At 42.5% G+C, this 14,070-nt stretch overlaps 1 protein-coding gene across 6 annotated transcripts in view; it reads left to right on the forward strand.

Annotated features, from left to right (window-relative positions):
• Positions 1-14,070, forward strand: part of NOX5 (NADPH oxidase 5) — a 51,098-nt gene that overhangs the window by 15,966 nt on the left and 21,062 nt on the right. The window lies entirely within an intron of this gene.

A 14,070-nucleotide genomic window follows, 5' to 3' on the forward strand; every position in this document is an offset into this window, starting at 1 on the left:
AATCCTGTTTTGACAGAATCCCCCTGCAGCTAACTTGAGGCCTGACTGAGGGTCAAGCCCACAGATTTACAGCACAGTTGTGCAGTTGATTACATGTACAGAAAGCCATTGTTTTTAATTGCTGGGTAAAGTGTTGAAATTGGGGAAGAAACGCTCTCGAGATCCTTAGTGTTGCTGTCCTTTTGGCAATTGCTCTGTTTAGGCGAGTCAGATCCTTGATGTCTTGAGGTTTTGATATGGGCAAGTCCACCTCGCTGCAGGGATTAAGTGGCTCTGTCCTGCCCTTTTATAATTTTACAGTTTCTTTGGCGATTCTATGATCACCTCTAACCTGAGATCTCTGCAAGATGCCATCGTTTTCCAGGGAGTTTTTGAGGTCCCATAGTTTTTTTATTTCACAACTGAACTTGCAGGGAATATCCTATAACAGTGAGTAGCAGAGTAGAAGCCAGTTGCTTATTTGGTAAAGGTGATAGAAAGGACTGGTTTGGGGTTAACCTACCACTAGCTTGCCTTATGAAGCTTTTTTTGATATGATGAGCATACCTGCTTCTTAGTTGTTCATTAATAGCAGTGAATACATTTTAGCCTTTCTTTCAAGGTAGAAGAATGAACATTAAGTATGTAGCTAGACAACAGCCTGTCTTTCAAATAGCCATGAAGTGCCACAGTGTTTTTAACCTTCCTGTTTATTCTTGCTTCAAGGTAAGTATATGTGACTTGGCTGTCAGTATGGCCGTAACTTAGCACTGAAATGAAACCATTGCCTAATATACATAGTCAGATATTCCAAAAACAACAACAAAATAGTCTTCTCTTTGTGTGGATGACTGTGACTGTCTGGTGAGTGTCATCTGTGTTAAAGTGCTTTTAACTTGTTGCCCAACAAAAAATGTGTTATAGCCATGCTTTGTTAGCATTAACATTTTTCTGGCCATATCCAGTGCAGTTTCCAGGGTCTTATCTTACATTTCTGACTCTGGAATTCTGCGTCTCTGGATTTCTACAAACAGAGTTTGTTAACGTTTCATGCATTTAGTAAACATATATCCCAAAGCAGACTTTATTTTGTCCATTGCCTAGGGGCTATGTGCGTAGAGCACAGCATAAGTTTTGCTAGCTATACTTGATTTTAAGAAGTGGAAGTAATGAATAAGGTAGAATCCTTAGTGTACACAAGTTTGGGCCAGGAGGGATTCATGTTCTATGAGATTTGCATAAAATAAAGGTGTTTCTGGCTGTCTTTAACATTTTATATAAATATGTTCCAAAGGCTTTTGTATTGAAATTTCTTTTTACAAGTGCCCCATGATTTGCAGATGTGTTGTTCCTCAGCAGAAATAACTGGCTTGGCTATTTTGTTACGTTATTGTTAGAAAATCCAAAAGTAATATTAGTTAGTATCGCTTTCTAAAAGTTTACTATTCCACTGATAGTGATCTTTGGCAGATACTAGACAGGAGTGACTAGCCATAGCACTCAAATAGCAAAAAGAAGGAACAGAGTGATTGAGCAACCTGTGTGGAACATGAAGAGTTCTCCAGATGTGACTTGCGGCCTGATGTCCCTGGAAGGGGTTACCAGTGTAGATCAGGCATATGTAATACCTAAGGAAGCATTAATCAGCTCCTAGATTCCTCAGCAACCTGTGAAACACTCTTAGGAACAGTCTGCCAAAGAATGCCGATGATCAAGTGATTCCTAACTTGCATTTCATTGGGGGAATGCGTCGTCAGTCAGTATCTTGCCAAGCAAGTTTAATGGGGTGGAGATTCTGGGAAAACTGGTGGGACTGGAAGTAAGTAGTACTCTTCTAATATTAAAATTGAGTTAGGCTTCTGAATAGAAAGTGATTATTTGCCTAATTTCCCTTTAGATGTTCTAATATACACATGGGTCCAAAACTAATTCTCTGACTATTTAATAGCTTTTAGCTAGTTAAGATGCAGACCTTGGAACTGGGGGGGTTGGGGAGCGTCGACAACTCGTGGATGGGAAATCAGGTAGGTAGAAAACTTTTGAGGTTTTTTTTTTTTTGTACCTTCCAAAATCTTTTTCTTCGTGGTTTCTGTTATTTCCAGTTCTCTCATGCCTTTGTGATCTATTATTCCTATGGATGTTTCTCAAAAAGCTGCTGTTCCTGCTTGTAGCATATAGCAAAATGGGGAGAAGTGGTTTGTGATGTCATTTTTTTAAAAAAAATATTTTCCATGATGCCTAAAAAACAGGATGGAAAAGAAATCCTCTTTTATCTTTCCAGAAATACAGCTTGCATTTTTTTTCTGTTGGGAGACTGTGGATAACCCAGAGATGGGGTCTGTCAGCCTTGGAAACCCTTCCTTGAAAAGGCAGGGATTTGAAGTCTCAGCCAATGTTACTTCTCCCCAGGTATTTGAGTAATGAACATAAATAGAAACCAGATAATTTTAAGCCACCTCTAGTAAAGCAATTTCCTTTGCAGAGCAAATTTTGCTACCATGTCTCTCAGATTCTGACTACGCATACCCCACGGGAGAGAAAACCTTAGCATCCAATGTAAGATCTCAGCAGGCAGGAAATTTTTTTTTTTCCTTTTAAACAAATGTAACTAGTTACACTTCACCTTTTGTTTTTAGGGTTTATAAAGAAAATTCACAACCTGGAAAACAAAACAAAACAAAACCCCCAAAACTTTAATCTTTCCCCCAAAGGAATCAATGTGCAATATTTTCTTTGAGCAGACCAATTTTCCCTTTAGCTGTGTGTGCCTGTTCTATAGGCGGTTTGTGTTGTCCCAGGACTTCCAGGTATTTAAGATCCTTGTTCCTGAAGGTAGCATGTGTAAAACAAATAAACAAACAAAAAAACCAACAAAACCCCCACAAACAAACAACCCCCCCAAAACCAAAACAAAACTCTATTCAGGAGTTCCTAGAGTGCATCCATATTTGAAACCCATCTTAGGATCTCAGTATTTGCATTAAACATTTTGCATTTCAGCCACCTTTGAGAGAGCAGAGTGCTGGTAGTGTATAGGTACATTATGATTAAGGTCTTTTAAGTAATGAGATAGCCAAACAGCCTGGTGACATCTTGAAGGAGGTAGTCGTTGTTCTGGTAAGCCATCTCATGGTTCACTGTGGTGGTATGCTGTGTGTTCTGGCAATTACTGTGTTGCATGTTGTGTGAGTTGTATCGGGGTAACTGAAATTTGGGACTTAATCTCAAACTGAGCAAGCCCTGTGATGCTTCTTGTTTTATACTACAAGTATTACCCCCCCACCCCAAAGTAGAGACAGGCCCTAGCAAAGAGGAAGAGATGTGCATCTGCACTGCATTCCTCACGCTGGTGGGTTCAAGCCGGCTGCTGCAGGCATGTGTAAAGATAGGCAATAGATCTAGACCCAGTGACACTGAGAAAGGGACTGATGTAGAAGAACATAATGCTTTTTTTTTTTTTTCTTAAATTGAGAAAGTTTATGCAACAAACGCCAGTTTGGGGATCAGCCGGCTGACCCTGACTGGGAAGTGCTGTAGGTCTGCAGTAAGAGAAGCTGAGGATGTCTGGAATGACTTTTCTCTGTCACAGATCTTGTTTTGTGGCTCCACAACATTTATATGCATTCACTACTGCCTCCTCCCCAGCTGCAAGTCCATAGCTAGCCAATTTGGTATTGACAGATAAATCACTAGGGCTTCTCTAATGGAGCCAGCACTGCTGACCAGAAGGTGTTTGTCCCCCCCCTTGGGTTATTTTTGTCTGAGTAATGCACAGGAACTTGATAATGGCTTGAGATTTTTTCTTTTTTTTTTTTTTTATTATTTTTTCCTCAGTGGAGTTTCTGAATTGCACGAAACTCACCAATGGAACTCATATCACGGAATCATTTAAGTTGGAAGGGACCTCTTGAGATCAACTAGTCCAACCCCCCTGCTGAAGCAGGGTCATCTACAGCAGGTTGTCCAGGACCGTGTCAAGTCAGGTTTGGAGACAATGCCTCCTCTCTGAGAAACCTGCTCCAGCGTCTGACCACCCTCACAGTAAAAAACAAAACAAAACACCCCGGTGTCTTCTTGCGTTGAGATGACACTTCCATTGCTTTTTAATTTGTGCCCCTTGCCTCCTGTTGCTGGGCTCTACTGAGAACAGCCTGGCTCCCTCATCTTTGTTCCCTCCCATCAAGTATTTATACACACTGGTAAAATCTCCCTGACCTGCTTTTCTCCAGGCTTAAGAGTCCCAGCTCTCTCAGCCTCTCCTTGTGTGAAAGATGCTCCAGTCCCTTAATCATCTTTGTGGCCCTGCACTTGACGTGCTCTAGGACAAGTCCATGTCTGTCTTGTACTGGGGAGCCCAGAACAGCACCTACCGGTAACAACCAGTGGCTTTTTGCTTTCCACAGTTGGTCTCAAAGATCGCTTTCAAGAGAGGGTGTTTTGTCGAATGTTTTTTCCAGCCTCTCTGACTACCATGAGGTTACTGGGGGGCTCCTAACTCCAGGAATGTATTAAGTCAGGTTTTTTTGAGAAGAGAAGGGCCACAGGATACATGCAGGCTACAGCACACTTTGTGAGTGTAGAACCAACATGTTATTCAGGAAAACCTTGGCTTTGTCAGCCCTGCCAGGTACTGGCTGTTTCTCTGTCCTTTATTCTGACCCGCTTTATGGAATCTTTACTCCATTCTTCCACTTTTTACCTCTGTTTTGGCCAAAGCAGGCTCTCCAAGAGTGTATTTTGTACCATTGTTCCTTTGGCGTAGATTGGCCAGGAATTCAGAGACATTAGGAGCTTTGTTAGTAGCAGTCACCAGTATAGTCAAGTAGCAGGGGGAGAAAAGAGAACATGAATTCTGATGGTTAGGTAGAACATAGCAGTGGGGAGTCTGGCAGAGGTGCAGCAGTTGTTGGGGGTGACTGCCTGCCTGTGGACTCCCTCTGTGTCCCAGTAAACCTGTTTCCTGAGAGCTTCTAAATACCAGCTGTTTCCTAAAAAATTCTGTTTATCAACACAGACTACTTTGTAACACCAAATAGCAAGCAGAGCTGCAAGTAATTTTGAGTATAGGCAAGTTGTTAGGCTTGAGGCCTGAACGTATTTTCTGGAACTTAATGCCATCTCTGTGTTCCTGTTATCTCAGATTCCTAATTTAGATTTGAGATCTCTAAGGGGTTCACTTGAACATACTCTTTACTAGCACTTCAAAAATGTCAGGCATATGTTTGTCAAATTTAGAGCTGGGTTAAGCACAATTACGCATGCATTTAATAAGCATAGTAGTTAAGTGATTTCATGAACTACATCAATAAGTTTATGCTAATATAATTACAGTGATACTAGCAAGTTTTATGAATTAACTGTATTTGTTTCCAAACAAATGTAGTTAGTTGTATTGGTACAAAAATCTGTGCATAGACAGACCCTTACTTTTGCTAACAATACAGTATTACAAAGATGGGGTGTGTTTTCTAAGATGCATTATAATATTCTTTCCCTTAAACAAGAGGAAACTGAGGAGTTGGAACAAGACGCTTCAGTAAAAAGTGGGTGTAGATTTTGTTTGGTTTGTTTTTTGGGGGGCTTTGTGAGTGGGGTGTGGGTTTTTTTGGTTTTGTTGGGGTTTTGTTCAGTTGGTTTGGTTTTGTTTGTTTTTTCTTTGAGCGAATAGAGGGCTACAAGTTTCAAGGAAGAAGCATGCTTGGCAGTAGTCCAGAGATTGTTTCAAGTGTACCATAGTCAGAAAAGAATAACTTGCAGAATGAGTGTTGTCGGGGCTGTCTTGACGGGTGATGACCAGGGAAGAGCATCTTTGGTGGGTGAGCACAGGGTCTCTGAGCATGGCTATTCCTAGGGAAGCTCCCTGCAGTCTGCACAGCGCTGGCAGCAAAAGTGTGTACTGAGCTGTCACAGAGAAGAACCTGGCAACTCCTTTGTCTGGCTCATCACTTCTAGTAGCTGAGCATTTACCACATAAATGTCGAAAAGCCACGGAGAGAGACACATGGGTTGTTCCTGGGAAGTAATTTCTGAATTAGATTCAGCTCCTGCAAACCATGCAGTTACAAGAAAGCCCCCCCTCTGGGGGTGGGGGATTTGATGGGTGCAGGAGAAACAGCTGCGTGGTATTGAGGGGTTCTCTGGGTGCCTACGGGGAGGAACAAGAGGATGGGAGTCCCACTGCAATAGTCCAGTCCCTAAGCTTGCTTCTCTCTGCGTGCAGAAGTAATGTGACAACCTGCAGCCCCTGGTGTGGCGTTCCCAGCATTAAATATCAAAGTTAGCCTTTTCCTTCTGTTTTCCAATTCTATAAATCCTGCATAAGTACTGCCATCTCTAGCCCTTGGGAGTACTGCTGTACTCCGTCTGCTGCTGCCACCTGACAGCCGTGTCAAGCCTGATTCATCTCTGAGTGAGACTTGTTCTAAAGGGATGAGCCTACATTTTTAAATTAGCTGTATTTTAACTGAACTGAAAGGTAGGCCAGAGCTGGAGCTGCCAACTCTCAACAAAAAGAAATTTTGTTTTGAGAGGAATGCAGTAAAGAGTCCAGTCTTTTGTCTGGAGTGGATGCCATCTTCACTCCAACTGCTTTGCTGGTAGAGGAACCTCTCAGGATCCTAAGTTCTCACTGATTTGGTTTAGGGACTAAACTGGAATGGGCAGAAATGTTTGGATAGAAGTCTCATATCAAAGCATCTGTTTTTTAAAATTAATGTGTTTGATGTTTCAGTAATGTTTGGGGGGGGAAACTGTAAAATCTTCAAAAATTGAAAGCATGTTTTGGTTTGCCTTTCCCACCTCATTTCATATTCGATAGTGTGAATGGTCTTGTTTGGCTTTCAGATTTCAGATGTTATTATTTTCAATATTTTGAGGTGGTTCTTATTTTGGCAGTTCCAGCCAGGTGCTGCATTCGGAACAGCTCTGCTGGCCACGAGGAATTGCTGTTTGGCCACAGCTACTCTGAAGGGTTTCCTTCCCAGTGGGTGCTGCCACCGGCTTGCAGGAGTTGCTGCCTGGGTGTTTGCAGGGGGTACGTGACGGCTGCCAGGGCCAGCCCTTTCCCCTGCTCCCAATGCAGGACTACCCTTGCAACAATGGTGCCTCGGATGCTGCAAACTGGTAGCTGGGCCAGTCTGTCTTCTCTTCTGTTTTGAAATGCAGACATCAAAGTGAAAGAAATGCTCTAGTAAATTTGTTTTGAAGCTCTGAAAGAAAACTTTCCTTTTCCCATGTGTTTTCCATTTTGTTAGTTTTGCAATATCAACTTTTCATCCTGATTCAGGTTTTTTTTTTTCCCCCAAAACAAAACAGAATTAGCATTTCCCTGGAACAGAAATCCCATTTTCACACATGCATTTCCATTGATTTTTCTGGTGCTACTCACATAGATAAACAGCTACAGAGTGTTACTGAAATCACAACCATAAATTTTGTAATAGGTTAAAAGTGTCCTGTCAAACTGTGGATAATAAATTCTGGATATAATGAAATTGTTCATAACTTTTGGGGAAAAAAAAGAGAGTGCATTTCCACCAGTGATTTACAACAGCTGTAATTTTTAAAGGGCCTAAAATAACTTTTCAATTTAAAATTATTTAAAATACTTCCCTGAACAAACAGTGATGCTATGTTGGCCATACTGCTATCTAATTAAATATTTACTATATTTCTGTATCTGGTGGCTGAACCAGGAACTTGGAAGTGCTGATGCACACAGCCGTGAAACGGCGTATCTTTCAGCTCTGCCGGCTGACAGCCCTGACCTTGGTGGGCTGACCCTCCGCCTCCCACGCCCTCACTTTGCTCTGGCTACTCTCACCCTGGCACTGTCACTGCAAGCCTTTCATCCCTAAAGCTCTTCTGGCTTGCATGGATTTTATTTCCAAAAATCTCTTTGACAGGTGAAAATGTCTTTCTTTGAAGTTCCCTGGAGAGGCAGATTCCCCTTTGGTCTGCAGTTTGCTGCACCAGAGCCCGTGCCTCTCTGGGTGTAAGTGTTTCTGTTTGCTCTATGAGCCTTTTGCCTCTGCTGTGCTCTAAATATTCCTCATTTAATGAAGCGAAGTTCTTTAATTACTATTTTTCTTTGTGGAATGGCTCATGGTCCCTTAGTCTTTTGATATTATCAGACTGAAAGGGAAAAAAAAAATCCTTTAAACAATTTTCTGACTCCCTCTAGAGGATTTCTTTCCAAGCCCAGAAATAGCTCCACAGTGGGAGAAGCTGAGCATTCAGTCACTGTGCCTGCACAGCCAGGTTTCAGTGCAGGTTACATCTTTTCCAGTACCCACAGACTGCTTTCTTCTGTCAGTTGCTGCTAATGTCTCCCAGATTTTATTCCCACTGTTCTTTAAATATAAATGCTCGCAGTCCATTTTTCCTTAGGCAGCACAAGCCCGGTGTTCTCTGCTGAAGGACCCCACTGCAGTCATCGCTGTCCAGAGAATGGTTGTTCCTGTGATGTGCTCACTCCTCTGGACCAAACTTTATGAGCCTATCGAGTAGAAGGCTTAATTTTAACACCTTTTGGATGCCTTCTCTCCTATTGCAACAGTGAAATTTAATGTCTGTCATGAATAGCAACTCAATTTTCTTGATGACATGGATTTTTTCCCCTTCATATCGAGGGGTACGCGTAATTTTCTTGTATTTCTGTCCTTTCCTATTGCTGTCCATTTTGTCATGCCACAGGTGATGAAAAGTGCCCTTGAAGTTGGGCAGAGTGGTGTGGCTTCTTGACAAAGGTCACAGGAACAGTGGAGACCCTTTTATTAGAGCATACTAATGGGGTCCTTCTCTGAAAGGTGATAACATGGTGTCGGTGGTCTGTAAAGAAAAATGCTCCAGGGGACTCTGTGTGAAGGCTTTCTCCTACGTGTTTAAATGACAAGGAATTTATTCCTCATATTTCAAATGCATTATCTTATGTAACCATTCAGTACCACTATCTTATTTAACCATTTCAGATGCATTATCTTATTTAACTGGGGGAATATTGCTAGCAAAGTTGGAACAGGCAATCCTGGACTATTCTTAACTGCCACTTGTTAGTTCAAAATTCTTTCAGGATCTTCTTTAGCAAGCAGCTGTGGATAAGGGCTAATAGCTGGATTATTGCTGCACTAAATAATTCTCAATTTGATACAGGTTGCAGCCACCTCTAATTCACCCACTTGTTTCCTAAAGGACATGTTAACCGGAACAATCACTTTAAAATCAGTAGCTAATGATGGGCAATATAATTTGATTCTTTTAACATGCTTACAATCAAGAGAGAAGTAAATCGTGGTGTAACCAACTCACGCTACCATCAGGCCCTCGGACAAGGGGTCAGGTGTGGATGTGTGCAGGGACTTCTCTGCCCCTGCACACCCTCATCAATCCTGTACTCCACAATTCAGCTGGTTTCTTTGGAGAGCTGGGACCTGGATGATTTCGTCTATGGCAGTGGCTCCAGTATAAAGGTGACACTAGGTCCCCATTCTCACCCGTCACACCCCTAGCATGTACTGCCGGGACATGGCAACCCCTGCCATGGTACCTATAGGTAGCAGGGTTATTTCAACCCCTTGACCAAAGTCCCTGCAAAAGCACAGTGAAAAGTACCTCAGGGCTGGGAAGATCCGCAGGTGGTTTGCCTGGGGTGTTTCTGAAGGGCACAGCCTGTATCAGCAGCAGTAGGCACCAATGGTACAGCAGAAGCGGTTATTTATTGCTGGTCATGCACCCTGCCTACAGCTGCGTATTTCTCTGCCCTAATTGCAGCAAATTGTGATTGCAGTAATTTCAGATTTGGATCCTGCATCCTAAAAACAGTTTGGTTTTATGGTGTGTCACTTGTGATAGCAGAGAACCCCCAGAGCGCCAATATGTAAATGAACTTTATTAATTTTTTCAGCGTGTGGCTAACACACGCCTGCATCCACTGGCCCGTTGGTTGGCTGTGCCTGCTGTGCCTTGCACAGGTCCAGCAATCCCCATTGAGAGCAGCACTGCAGAGAAAGACTTGGGGGTGTTGGTTGACAAGAAGCTCAACATGACCCGGCAATGTGCGTTTGCAGCCCGGAAAGCCAACCGTATCCTGGGCTGCATGGAAAGAAGCATGGCCAGCAGGTCGAGGGAGGGGATTCTGCCCCTCTACTCTGCTCTGGTGAGACCCCACCTGCAGTACTGCATTCAGCTCTGGGGCCCCCAACGTAAGAAGGACATGGACCTGTTGGAGCGAGTCCAGAGGAGGGCCACGAAGATGATCAGAGGGCTGGAGCACCTCTCCTGTGAAGGCAGGCTGAAAGAGTTGGGCTTGTTCAGCCTGGAGAGGAGAAGACTCCGGGGAGACCTTATAGTAGCCTTCCAGTACCCAAAGGGCACCTCCAAGAAAGCCCAAGAGGGACTTTATACAAGGGCCTGTAGTGATAGGACGAGGGGTAATGGTTTTAAACTGAAAGAGGGTAGACTTAGATTAGATGTAAGGAAGGAATTCTTTACTGTGAGGGTGGTGAGGCACTGGAACAGGTTTCCCAGAGAGGTTGTGGATGCCCCATCCCTGGAATTGTTCAAGGCCAGGTTGGATGGGGCTTTGAGCAACCTGGCCTAGTGGAAGGTGTCCCTGCCCATGGCAGGGGGGTTGGAACCAGATGATCTTTAAGGTCCCTCCCAACCCAAACCGTTCTATGATTCATTCAATGGTTTGTTCCCCAGCTCCCTGCCTGGGACGGGTGCGCTGGGAAGGGGAGGCCCAACGGGACAGAGGCCATTGGGTGCAGCCGTTGGGTGCTGCTGTGATGGTGTGGGGGCAGCACTGGGGTTCCTCTTTTTCTACCCCAAATCCTGCCAGTCTGAGGTGTTCCCAAGGGCGATGCAGGGCCCAAAGGGGCCGGGGCTGCAGCGGCCCCTTCCATGGGCGGCTACTGATTTATCATGTAGCTGGTCCTGGGCTCACATGCCTGTTTACTTCCCAGGAACCGTCGTGGTTTGTGCTGTGCTTTATTCGTGGTGCTGAGCATGTAAAAACAGATAGGAAGTGTTAGAATTATCCATAAAGGGGATGCTGAACTGCTTAGCTACATATACAATTCCTTACCAAATTAAAATGCTGAATACAAAAAAAATTGAAGGGGCTATCATTATACTACTGAAGCTAGTGGCATTAGATATATTCTTTTCAGTGTTTCCTAATACTTATTTTTTAAAGGTGTTTTAAGTGCCGAGAAACCATGTCGCTTCTCTGTGCTTATAAAAATATATTTATGTCCTATCAGTTATAGGTTAAGGGTTGTTACTCTGTCACGTCATGAGGGGCCTAAAGGAACATAATGTTCATGTATTTAGGGAAGTGGCAAGCCGAAATAGCTCTTCTGCAGCTCTTAAAGTTGCAATCTGGTGTGAATGCTTGAGCTTTTCTGCCACCAAGCGAAGCAGAGCGCAAAGTGATGAGTGACTGGCCCATCTTCTCCCCACAGTCATCATCTCCTGTGACTAATGTTGCTTTAAAATTTCATTTTCTTCCTTGCATTTTCTACCTGTTTCTTCAAATAATTCTCTCATTTCAAAGCTTGTCATTTGTTTCACTGGAAGTATTTTGTTATGGCCCATACCACAGGCGTTTGCTTAGTGATAGTGCATTAATCTGCTGTTGATGGAAATGACAACTTAGATCAAGACTCCTCTTCTTGCTTAAATCAAGACTTCATCAAGAATGACGTTGTCAGATGCATTACTTGGAGTTCAGCATGTGTCTGAAAGCGAGTGAGCAGGATGGGGAGCACCAGTGCGTGGCTGTATGCTGCTGCTGCAGGCTAGCAAGGGCAGTTGAGGAGGGGGAACACGTCTACCACTGCTGTTCTCTTTGATTGTTTGCTGAGCAATGGCTTGTTAGAAAAGACCAAAAAACTTTATGTTCTTGCCCTGAAATTGAATGAACTGGAATGCATCTGTGGCCTTTTCACACGGTCTTCTGTGTACCTTTTTATGGAATATATATTTTAAATATTTAGCCATTATAGAAAATTTTACAGAAATAAAAATAATGCTAGGCTTTGCCTCCTGTATAGCAATAAAACTTTTAAATTGTCTTCACAATATTCTACCTGAATAAACTGTTAAAACACTATTCATACCGGAAGGCAATGCAAGATAAACCTGTTAGAGGCCATCTATTACCTGAAACCTTTCCTTGTTTACAGATACTGTTCCTAGCATGGTAGAAGTTGTAGGGCTGCTGCTAACTGAGGCATAAGGAACATTTGGAAAGAGCAGAAGGCACCTGCAGATGCCACCAAAGTTTATAATATTTCTATTCCGTTGGCAGTTTACTTGAGTGTAGCACTTAAAAATGTTTTCTGTTGATACAGAGGAGGGGAAATATCTTTTTTTCTTTACACATTTAGGAAATCAGTCCATATGATAGCTAAGCCTTTGAGTTCCCAGCTGACAGCATTTAGTCTGTTAGCATCTTTTGGGGGACGGTAACTGCCATTTCAGTGGATGGAAGACCTTTCTGGTGAGCCTACAGGCAAGAGGATGCAATGTCAAGTCACAGCTGATGGGCCTTCTGCTTCTGCACGAATTGCTATTCTGGGGAGGTTTGGAGGAAATTTTAAAGAAGACAGCTGAGTACAAATCAATATTTTTCTTGACAGCCCTGGTCCTCTTCCTCTCTTTCCAATTTACATCTGTCCTCCAGAGATGACAAATCACAGCGTAGGAACCAGAGAGGCTTTCCATCTTCTGGATTACAGTGTGGGTTTGGGGATGGGGTTTTTTTGTAATTCCACAGGCAAAATGGATTAATCGGTATAATTCCTCCACTGTAAACCCTTTGAGATCCCTTAGATTTTCAGATTCTCCCATTGCTTGAATAGGAGTGTAGCTGTAATTTTTTTTCCCCTGTTCTCAGTTTAATTTTTAGTCATTAAGATTGCTCATCTAAATTATGAAATTAGAAAACTTCATGCTATTGAAAGCACTGCATGAAAGTCTCTGTAAACCCTCACTTGTTGGAGAACTGATCATGTGAGGAAAGCTCTTTGTCATCAAAGGTCAAATTTATTTTCTTTTGTGGTTTCAGCCTTGCTCTAAACATGCTTTCTTGTGTGGATGCTGTTCTGTAAAGAAGATTCTATAACTTTTTCAGCTAAAACTTTATTTATTACATACATGTTGAGGTATTGTGAAGCCTCACGAAAGACAAGAGAAAGCCAGAAGTTTATTTGCATTCTTTCAGCAAAAAATCACACACCCTTTTTAGCAAATAAATGTTTGTGTAACATTTTAATTCGATTTTTATAACGGTTAGTTTTGTTTGCAGCTCTGTTTCCTAGCTTTTGGTTCCTGATTAACCATGAAGGCTTTAACTGTGAAATTCTTATTATTTTATATTGTCTGTCTCTCAGAAAAACATAGACTTAGGAAACAATTTGAAGTATTTTAGGTTGAGCAGTTACTGCAACATATCCTTACTGTTAAGCTTCAAGGTTCAATATTGTCTTTGATGTTTTTTCCTTTGTGTGTCTTTTTGATTTTGGAGACTTACTGGAGTGCAATTTTTAAGTGATCTAGATAGTAACGTAGCCATTGTAATGATCACATCATAGAAGCGGTTGTACAAATGCATGCTGCTATTTCACTAGTCCTATTCTGCTGTGCAAGTTATTTAATGGCCAAGGTGGAAACTTGCATAGCTCCTTTATCTAGCAGTAGAAGATCAGATCTCATTTTTATATTACCTTTCATGTATTTTTTTTCCAAAGCTGCTCTTCTGTATTGCGCAGGAGGGACCAGTAAGATTTTCTGTACTCATGCAGCGTCATACAGGCAAATTGCCACTAGCTTTATTTCTAACTCGCTCTGAAATTGTTAGGATGAACTGATCATGCAAGGTGGAAGTCAATCCCTGCAAAATAAACCTCTGAACTTTTGTGAACACTTGAACGCTTTTAAATATGTACCTGGGGGATCACGAGAGCAGTGTGGCATGGGGAAAGGAGATGCATCATGTTGTCTAGAAGGTCAATAATAAGGCTTTACAGCATTTCATTGGAGGTGGTTAGACTGTATTGAGTCACTAGATAGGATGCTTCAATATAGTAT

This window comes from Haliaeetus albicilla, chromosome 12 (assembly GCF_947461875.1).
Source record: "Haliaeetus albicilla chromosome 12, bHalAlb1.1, whole genome shotgun sequence".
Classification (NCBI taxonomy): Eukaryota; Metazoa; Chordata; class Aves; order Accipitriformes; family Accipitridae; genus Haliaeetus; species Haliaeetus albicilla.